The following is a 9365-nucleotide window of genomic DNA, read 5'->3' on the forward strand; positions in this document are numbered from 1 at the left end:
GTACAAATATAAAAGGGCCTGTGTTAAAAGCCCCCGAAAAAAAAAAAAAAAAAAAAAAGTATATTTTTAAGTCATGGGAACCCTCTCCTGTTTCTTCATTGACTCTGATCAGTGTTATTCATCTTTGTATTATCTAGCAGCTGTTGGATTGATTTCTCATGTTCGCTTATGATTTTTAAGAAAATTTTCTTTTCCTGGTCACTAATTGCAATCCTATCTTCTATATCTGAATTTCTATCTTTGCATTGCCTTGTTCTGCTGCATAAACTTTCAATGGAGTTTTTAATCTCTTGGAAATATGTTTACATCTGTTTTGTGGATTCCATTTGTTTTCTATGTTGGGATTCCATCACGTTCCTCAGCTTTTGCACCAGTGCAGCTTTTTCCTGGGTGGGCCTTGCCTGGGCAGATTTTCCAGAGCCTCTGGGATTGGGACAGATCCCTGGCTGGAATCTGCCTACAGCCTCTATGGTTTGGACCACTCCACCTCTCCCTGAGATCCGCCCACACTCACGGATGCTATTGGCTGGGACCCTGACTCCATAGATTTTATCATTGTGGCAATTACTATCACTCCAAGACCTGCACCTAAAGCAGCATGAGATGTCCACATAAAATAATGATAAATATTCATAAGAATATTGAACACATTGGATAGGGACGATTTTGAAATATAAAATCAATGAACCTCATACAGTCTACTCCTGGCTATGTTTTATATACTTTATTATAATAATCTTCCAAAATAAAAAAAAAATTGACTGTACATTAAAACAACAACCCAAAATGTTTTTAGAAATTGAAATATTAATATGTGAGGGCAAGTTTTGCCTGTGAAATGGGCAGGGCATGGTTTTAAATTGTATATTGGTATTTCTGTTGAGTCACTACTAAGGAGAGACAGAGTTCAAGTAACAATGATCTGGTGCTTTCACTGTCTCCAATAACACTTTAGAATTCAGGCTTCCAATGTCAATTTTGTCAGTAAAGAACTGAGAGTTTAAAATATTATAGGAATAAAATGGCAGAGCAGTAAACTCAGGATTTCATGCCACCTTTACTCTTTGAAAATTTATCGACTTCTAAAGTTTACCCATCAAAAGGTCAGACAGTTGAAAGAGTGACTTTTTTGTGAAATTGAGAAACAAATCATTCTCATGAAGATAGGAAAAAGACAGAGTTCAGGGCCAACAAATTGATGAGTATGGCAAACATCCAAGATACTGGTTTAAGATCTAAGAGCTTTATGTCACCATCAAGGAAGACCTTAGATAAAAGGCTCTTACACACCTGAAAACCAAGTATTGGCTTAATTCTATGCATAACCAAATAAAGTGCATTTGTTTCCATAAACTGCCCACCATAGGACAGGCCTAGAAAGCAGTTCTCTCCAAAATTTCTTTTCTAATTTTATACTTAATGTCCACTATTAAAACAAAATTACTAGATATGACTGGAGGTAATATCATAATGGAAAAATCCAAAGAAAAAATATAAAGGTATACTCATCCTTCAATGTAGTATTTACCTGTATGTAGCTAACATTTAGTATTATATATAGTAATTCTAGACATGGATGTTAAAAATCATTGATAATAAAAATTTTACACAATGGTGAAATCAGAAATTCTATAAGATACCAGATGCACTTAAGAGAAGCAAGGTAAGGGTTCTAAGTTGAGTTCTATAACTTATTTGCAAACAAGTAAAAACTTTAGAATAAGATTTGACTAAATAGTATGCACAAAACTGCACAGAACAAAGTATACATCTGAACTATAGAACTATAGAATATATACATATGAGAAAAGATAAATTAATTTAGAATATATTGAAAAGTCATTTAATGGAAAGGAAATCAAGTAAGCAAAATTTTTTTAAAAGAAGAGAGTGGTGCCAATTATAACCTTATAATAAAAAGTTATATTTAATCTACTTATAATAGTATTCATAAAAAAGGTAATGGCCCAGATTTTCTAGTTATAATATAAAAAGCCTAAGAAAATCTTGTTTATATGAAAATTCTCCAAAGCATAAGGAATCAGATACAGTGATGTATTAAGTAATGCTTAATTTAAAAATAATTTTTGTTTAATTTTAGACATATCAGGAAATTTAAGTTACAGAAAAGGCATCACATGGTATAAAAATTTTAATATAAAATTTAAGATTTTTTATTAGAAATATATGAAGTATAAAGTCATATGAAACCTAAAATCAAGAATATGCATGAACTGATACAAGGAAAGAAATTGGTCTTAGGCATGCCCAAGAACTCTGAGGGTTCTCCTATTCTTCTCTGTTATATCAATGACCAAGACCTTTTATTCTGTCTTTACTGGGACAGGATGTTATGCCAAGAAATGGTTGATTTCCACACTAAATATATATCTTGGTTTTGTCTTTCTGGCCCATGTTCCATCACTCAATGGCCTTTTGATTAAAGCCTTGTTCTGAACAGCCTAATAAAAAGACATTGAGGATTGGAATGAAAACAAGAAGTGTGCTATTTACCTGGTAACAAGGTATGATGATTTAGTGCAGAACTGATGGTAAAAACTGACGGGGAGCAGAACTCAGACTTGTCAATAGGGTACCACCATCCTCACATACACTTTCTCTACCAACATATTTCATGGAATCCAATAATTTTTAAATTTGTGTAGCCTGGCAAGTACTTAACAATCTGTCAAGGTAGAAAGAGAAAATATGTTGTATCACAGTTTATTTGTTACATTTGTATACTTTATTAAATTCAGTTATGATATATGGACCCCAGCTTTTCCCTACAATTTGAAAATATCAAGAAGAGTTCTGTAAAAATATATAATTTGCATTGTTATGTAGTAATAATTAAGCAAATTATGTGTAGAGATATTAAATTATCCACATTTTAACATATGCATGCATTTGATAAATAAACTAGATATAAATATAATATAAATTAAGAATTAAACATGTTGACAGAATTTTCTGAAGGATACGTTGTACAATTGCCCAAATACTTATGGAATAAGCAAAGAACATTTAAAAAATGCCAATGACAATGGTTCCATAATGATGTTAATGTACTTAAACTGTATAATTAAAACTTTTTGAAATAGTAGATTTTGTGTTATTGATATGTGCATGTCACAACATAGACCATAAAATGCATAAAATATACAATATATATCGGTGAATATAACATAAATATATGTTAAAATCTTTTAAAATTCCAGTGGGATACTGTCATTAATCAATCCTTAAATTTTAGTGATATATAATATACAACTGTCACAGACACAATCAAAACAAAATATACTATATATGTTGCTAAAAATAAACAACCCACTCCACCAAAAATATGTATGAGGATTTAAATAATTTCTAAATAATATATTTCATTCAATGAAACACAGAATTCTTACAATATTTTCATAAACTAATAACCACAATATAAATTAAATGTAAAAATTTAGAGGAATTAACACATATATTTATGTGTAAATGGTAATATATATATGTATATAAAATATTTATTTACAAAATAACTTTTAAAATTTAATGACCTAGTCTTCCATTTATAAAGTTATAAAAATTAGGCCAGAAGACGTAATTAAGTGGTGAAGTGCTTTCTAATGGCAAAGAAATTAATAAATAAACACATGCTATAAAAATTATATGATATATATCCAAATATGATAGGAGGAATCAATCAGAAAAATATAAGTACTGTATATTTTCTAAGAAGTTTAAAGCTTTATTGTCCATTCTGCATGGAACAATGGGGTTACCAATAATATGAGGCATGAACAAATATAAGAACGTTTTACATTTGAATATTGTATACCCAGAAAATATATGTTGTCTGTAACAAGTCTCAGTATGGATGAGTACTAAATATATCAAATTTAAAAGAAAATGAAAGCTAGAGAAAAATATAATCTTTATATAAACATGTTTTAATTTGTTAAATCTCATAAAATTAGACAATATCATTAGCATCAATATAGTCCAAATATATGTTTTTTATTCTTATATATGATTTTCCATAATCTTTGGAATACAACATATTTCATAAGGCAATTCCAAACAAAATTGAAATTCTAACACAAGCATATACGATTAAAAAAATGAAAGCCAAACTAGCAAAATTTATAAAAATACTTAAGTTTAAAGAAAAAAAATGAATTGTGCAAAGCAGTGCAATTCTGAGCCAGTAAAATGCCATGTTCAAATTTACAGTTAACATTGGATTACTTCTTTACATTACTTTCTTTTAAACTTTAGAGGAAAAATTAGGGCCCTCTATATTTTCTTAGGCTTTAAAAATGAACCTAGCTGCTTAATTTGTTTCATTTTCCCATGGGTATTGCTTTAAAGGTATTTTGCCAAATTTTTAATGATATCAGAGTTGCACCAGTAGTGTTTTATACCAGCTGTACTGCACTAATTAACTGATTTCCTCAAATGTCTATTTTTTTAATTAATTATGAATTTTGAACACCTAATAGCCACTAGGTTTGGAAAAAACAAGAGTTCTGATTAATCACTTCTTTAAAAACTTGACAAATCTCTTCCTTATACTGACTTCAGTAATCCATTGTCGCCTAGACCACAGAAATCTTGCCTTTTCCAATATATGTGTAAATGGTATATTTAGGTATGTGTACCTCTAACTTTAAGGACTATTTACTCTTACATGTAATGGTTGAAATATTTCATAATAATATTTGTATTGATTTTTCCAGAAAAAACAATTTTATTCTAAAGAGAAATTTGACTATTCAACCATAAAGTGTCCTTTATGGTAAATCATTTTCTCATAGTCAGTTATCACAGCTTTTCATCTTTTTCTTTTTTTATTCTGAAATAGATTTAATTAAGTAAAATAGAATGCTGATAGTAAGGAAGTTTAAATTAGTACTTGACCAAACACACACATATATGCACTACAATGATCATAACAGTAAAACAATTGCATATTATGAAAGCATAGTGGATTCATGCATCATATATAGTATTTTAAAATATTAATATATATACATATCATATTATTGAATGTGTAAATACAAAAAATCCTATAAACAGATGCTTGAACATATGTTCTTTTTTGTAAAATTTAATCAAATTTACATGATACTTTACTGAAAAAATAATTTTAAATATATTGAATCACATGATTATCATATACCTAATAATTTGAAACTTTTCCACTCAAAAGCTATTCAAAGTTTAAGGTCGTCATAGAAAATAAATTGATTAAAGTAGTTTCACTCTTGGTCAGATAAATAAATAGCTTCTAATACCAAAGTCAATCATTTTTTGTCCTTAGTAATTTACAATATAACTGATAATCACTTATGTAGTACACAAAAATAGTATTTACCTTTCCTATTTGCTCATTTTAATTTAATGCTGCATTTTTACTTTCTCTGTTAGGAAACCGAATTTGCTCAAGTGTAGAAAATATTTTAAAAGTTTATATATACGTGAAATATATATTTTTATATTGCATCAGTCCTTTTTTATCACTTCCTAATTTTGTTTTATGCTCTCCTTTCAACATTTAATCCCATATGCAACATAACTTTTTAAAAATTAGCAATTCTAGCTTGAGTGAGTTAAACATGAGTAATACAACCACAGAACTCAGTGGAGTGCTATGGATAAGCACATGATTTCATTGTATATTACTTATGATCATATATTTTTATTTAATATTTATTTGCTCGAGGGGATATAAATTCATTTAAAAAGTTTAAGTTGGAGTGGCTGGAAAAACCCTGATAAAAAAATAACATTAGTTAAATGTCTTTTTATGAATTAAGGGCCTCTGCCATATTAAAATCATGGGATACAGTGTTCAAATTTCATGGCAGCCTATGCAAGAAAAATAAGAAAACTGAGAAGACTATACTTTAACAGTGCTACTAATATTTCTTATCTTCATTATTTTCATCTCTAATGAGTTTGGCTGAACTATTCATTCCTAACATGTTTGATGGCTCAAAGAAACAGGACTCATAGTTTATTATACCACATTTTTCTATATTTAGATTTTAGTTCAAAATTCACTTGTCATTTTATTTTCACTGTTGTCCATATATAATTCTTTCATTGATTCATTCCTTAAATGTCCATTAATACATTACATTTATCAGCAGAAGAATTTGTAAAATTGTTCTCTATTTCATTGTCAAAACAGTATTTTTATTAATTGTGGACATAATGTCCCATTTAAATTACACTGGAATCTGTTAGTACATTGTAAATTCAATTTCTGGCTGCAATTAAAAATATAATCATTTTTTAAAATGGACTAGGATGGAGAAGGTGCTTTAAACATTTGTAAGTATATTATATTTCTCAATTCTGCTAACTCCCTCGCAGTTACTCTGAATTAGACAGAAGCCCAGACTTACAATTCAGTAGTTTTCATTTATCTCAATGAATCATGAGACCTGACATTTCTGCTATTATTAAAACAGACACAACTTTATTTTTATTAATATAATTCTTATTTAATATTTTCTAATGTCTTATGCGGGAAACTGGCATATCTTCCAGATTTTCAGTAAGATACTTTCTATTTATTATTTTGAGATAATGAGTAGACTCTGACTTAACTCATTTCACATTATTGTAATGACATACCTTAGATACTTTATGCAGAAAACAGTTATTTAACTCAGTATTATAGATATTTGTATTTGCTGCCAGAATCAGCTTCTGGTGAGAGCCTCACAGAGAATAAATACCAAGACAACGTGAGAGTGTGTACAAGTGTGAGAGACAGAGACCGGAAGCAAGGGTGGATGAGGGAGGAACGAAAGCCAAATTTGCGTTAGGACAACCTGTTCTTGCAAAAACTAGTCCTAGAGACTTCAACAGTCTTCTTAAGAGGACAGTAATCCCTTCTGAAGGTTGTGTCCCCTTGAGCTAATTACCCCACCAAGTAGAAATTCAGAGCTTTACCATTTCTAGATATCATTATATTGGGAACCAAGCATCCATAACAGAAGCCTTTGAGGGAAAAATCATATTTATCATTCACATTGCTTTTTATGTACTTATCTCTAGTTATGTGAGAAATTATGAGGAAAGATATTTTACTGTAAAGATACTACAGAGCCCACGCAACATTTTGTACAAACTACATTACCACATGTTCATATGCTTTGCAGTTAGAAAATGAACTTAACCTTTGTTTTTCTCTAAAGAATCAGCTTTTAATATTTTGAGCTTGGAGAATCAAATGTTTTCCCTTACAACTATTGACTCTGCCATTGATTGGAGTGCAACATCTGCTGTGTTCCCTATGTTAAGCATGGCTGTGTTCTGATAAAACCTGCAATCTGTAATTTGAACTTCATATGACTTTTACATGTCGTCTATGTTGCTCTTGCTTCAAATTTTAAAATACAGAGCCAATCTTAATTATGGAGCTTATAAATATAACTGTCAGACCAGATTCAGACCATCAGCTATAATTTGGAAACCCCTCCTTTATATTAATATACATGAACTGTGACTGCTAAAGCTTTACTCAATGTCCTAAGAAATATCAATTTAAAAATGTTTAATCTGATTTTAAATGCATGTATTTATAATATAGTAACTATTTAATCATTTGGCAGTGTACCTTTCCATCATTCCATTATTTAAGTTATTGTAAAATATTGAAAAATGTGCTAATACTATAAGTTTTCTGTAATTTAAATAGAATTAATGCATTTGGTAAAATTTGTTTACCACTCTCCTAGAATGAAGATCTTCATATTATGTGTGTAGGATATATTTTGAAACTTCTTTTATTGTGAGGCTCTTCTTTTTACTTTAATAGATTGCATATTAAATATTTTAAGTGGAAAATTTTAGCGGAAATATCACTACAGACATTAGATCAAAGCCCAGGTCTGCAATAGAATCAGAACAAAACCGTTTAAATTCAGTTTTTGTTACTATTATGTGTAAAATATATTCAGTTTATAAAGATAAAAAGTTATATTGATTCATGACCTAACACATTTTCCCTCGGATTAAAATGTTTTAAAAGCTAGTTACATCATGATGATTTTACGATTTTTCGACGAAACTCACCAATTTCACGAATCCGTGTGATGTGTCAGTTCTTGATGCAGATTATTTTTCCATATATGCTCGTGTGGGAAATAATCTTAAAGACACAAACAGTGTGTCCTCCGGGGATGGAGGCAGCGCGGAGGGAACACGAATCTCTTGGCGCCTGCAGCGCTGTGAGTAACACAGCTCCTTATCTGTCATTGTGATCTCATTCCTTCTGCCAGCGTCATGCAGATTGTGACAGGCTAAGGGTGAATTTTAGACCCTTCACAGTTGTTGAGACACACTTTAAATTAATTATATTTATTTTCAACTAATACCAAAATGCACACATATATGAGGCCTGTTGCTGGATTTATTGTTTTGTTTGTTTTTTCCCGGTATCAGGGATAGAACTCAGGACCTTAAATTTACCGAGGAGGCACGGAGCCAGTGAGCTACATCCCCAGGCCACACTGTGGTTTTTGTTTTGTTTTGTTTCGTTTTGTTTTTAATAGATGTATACATTGTATAATATTTTAATTAGTTTAAACAAATATCGTCAAAATGTCTTTATCTTTCTTTTTTGGTATAAATCCTTGTTTTGTTTTGAACTTTTTGAAATACACCCTACATACCTGTTGTCTACAGTCACTGTACTGTGCAATAGTAAAACAGAATTTCTTATTCCTAACAGTAATATAGTAGTTCAGTTTCTGATAATCACCATTCTACATGTATGGTTACGTGTATGAAATCAGCTTGATTATATTCCACATATAATGGAGCGAAGAGAGAAAAAAAGTGCTGGTGATGTTTTAGAAAAATGAATCAGTGTAGTCTTTATGCAAATGTAAGTTAGTACAGCTGATATGAAAAGCAATACAGAGATTCCTCAACAAATTAAAAACACAAATACCAAAGGATGCAGTAATACTACTATCAGAGCATTTCTACCAAGCAAATGAAATCAGTTTATCAAAATAATGTTATATTTACTCCCATGTTTAGAAATGAAACAACCTGAATGTTCATCAACTGATGAATGGATAAAGAAAATATACATAGACAAGATGCAATATTATTTAACTATAAACAAGAATGAAATTTTTAATAGCAAGCATGAAATTGGAGATCATTAGGTTAAATGAAATAAGTCAGGCATAGAAAGACAAGTACTACTTGACATACACTTTTTAATCTGATGAAGAATTACATTAATTTTCTTATGAAAACAATCCTGCCCAATATATTTGTCAAATAATTAAATGTGAATTATACCATTAGGATCTTATTTACAATTATAGTTTTTCACACCA

At 30.0% G+C, this 9365-nt stretch overlaps 1 long non-coding RNA gene across 3 annotated transcripts in view; it reads right to left on the minus strand.

Moving 5' to 3' along the window:
* LOC104852906 overlaps positions 1–8253 on the minus strand; it is a 134237-nt gene extending 125984 nt beyond the window's left edge. For all 3 annotated transcript variants that reach the window (XR_777614.1, XR_777615.2, XR_777616.1), the window contains exons 1-2: positions 8086–8253; positions 2515–2686 (exon numbers count right to left, since the gene is read on the minus strand). This is a non-coding gene — a long non-coding RNA (uncharacterized LOC104852906). The remainder of the gene's footprint in view (positions 1–2514; positions 2687–8085) is intronic.
* Positions 8254–9365: the final 1112 nt, after the last annotated feature.

Source organism: Fukomys damarensis, unplaced genomic scaffold (genome assembly GCF_012274545.1).
Source record: "Fukomys damarensis isolate Sample0158 unplaced genomic scaffold, DMR_v1.0_HiC HiC_scaffold_18, whole genome shotgun sequence".
NCBI classification, from domain to species: domain Eukaryota; kingdom Metazoa; phylum Chordata; class Mammalia; order Rodentia; family Bathyergidae; genus Fukomys; species Fukomys damarensis.